We start from the raw sequence: 1,952 nt of genomic DNA on the forward strand, positions 1-1,952 counted from the left end.
AAAATATAGAATAAATATGCAAATAAGCAAATAAATGTAAATAAAATTCTCACATTATTGCATAAATAAATATTTAAATAATTAATAGTGCAAGCAGGTCTTGAAAAATATCTAATAAAATATTAATTACTGTCATCGTGGCAAAGATAAAATAAATCAGTTATTAGAAATTAGTTATTAAAACTATTATGTTGAAAAAAATGTGTTGAAAAAATCTTCTCTGTTAAACAGAAATTGGGAAAAGATAAACAAGGGGTCTAATAATTCTGACTTCAACTGTGTGTGTGTGTGTATGTATATATATATATATATATATATATATATATATATATATATATATATATATATATATATATATATATATATATATATATATATATATGCATATTAATTATTGAATTTGTATATTTAATACTTTTTAAATTTTTTTTAAATTTGCATATCTATTTATTTACTTATTTATTTATTGTTTTGCAGGTTTCGTCTTCCATAAGGACAAAACCTGCAAAAACGATAAAACAATAAATAAATACAGAAATAAATATATAAATAAAAACTATATATATATATATATATATATATATATATATATATATATATATATATATATATATATATATGTATAAATAATTACGCAAATACATAATTGAATATTTATAAAAATCCGAAAATTTCTGCATAAATAAATATATAATTAAATAAATTACACCAATGTTGGGGAAAAAAGGAAATGCTACACTGAGTTTTTTTTCCTCCCCCTTTTAAACTTTTATTCATTGTTGAACGTTGTCCTGTATTTGGGATAATGAGAGGGTGTCTGTCAATCAACAGAAGGTGGTCTTTATGCCATCATTTGTTAATGATTAGAAAAATTTTGTGTTTGATTTTTGATTGGCAGGCAGCCTCTCATTAGCATGTTAAGCTGAGGAAAGGAAAATATTATTTATTTAAAAGTAAATTTAATATTTATTTACTTATTTGCATATTTATTTCTGTATTGTTTTATTTATGTTCAACTTTTATATGCTCCCTCTGAGCTAAATAATGAGAAAGAACCATGGACTGTAAACCAAATCTCCTACCACATGCTGATGACACTCAGATCTACTTAGCCTTACTGCCTAATGACTTCAGCACTCTGCCAATGCATTGATGAAATGAACAGTTGGATGTGCCAAAACTTTCTTCAGTTAATCAAAGAAAAAACTGAAGTCATCGCGTTTGGGAACAGATATGAGGTTCTCAGGGTAAATGCGTATACTTGGCTTTAAGGGTAAAAAAAAAACAAAAAAAAAACGTCAAGAATCATGTAAAGGAGTAACTAAATCAGTATTCTATCATCTCAAAAACATTGCAGGGATTAGATGCTTTGTTTCCAATGAGGACTTAGAGAAACTTGTTCATGCTTTTATCAGCAGCAGGGTGGATTACTGTAATGGACTCCTCACTGGCCTTCCCAAAAATACAGTCAGACAATAGCAGCTCATCCAGAATGCTGCTGCCAGGATTCTGACCACAACCAAAAAATCAGAGCACATCACATCCGATTTATTTATTTATTTTTTATGTAAAGCACTTTAAATTACCATTGTGTATGAAATTTACTATATAAATAAACTTGCATTGCCTTATGCAGGAAGTTATTCATAGTTATTCATTTATACATTTATTTATTTATTTATCATTTTTGCAAGCTTCGTCCTCCATAAAAATGCACTTTCAAAATAACAGTTCTTAACATTAAAAAATGCATACAATATTATGTAGAATGCATACATTATATTTCCCTAAACCACATATTTGTACCATTATAAATAAAACAAATAATTAATGACAAATAAATCAATAACTGTGAAATCTAATCGTCTAACAAACTATGTCATTTGCTCGGAGTATTCCCTCATTTCTATTTTGTAGCTTACAATAGGTAAAGAAAGTCTGCACAACAAAAG

The sequence above is a fragment of the Danio rerio genome, chromosome 3 (assembly GCF_052040795.2).
Source record: "Danio rerio strain M-AB ecotype USA chromosome 3, GRCz13ab, whole genome shotgun sequence".
Lineage (NCBI taxonomy): Eukaryota > Metazoa > Chordata > Actinopteri > Cypriniformes > Danionidae > Danio > Danio rerio.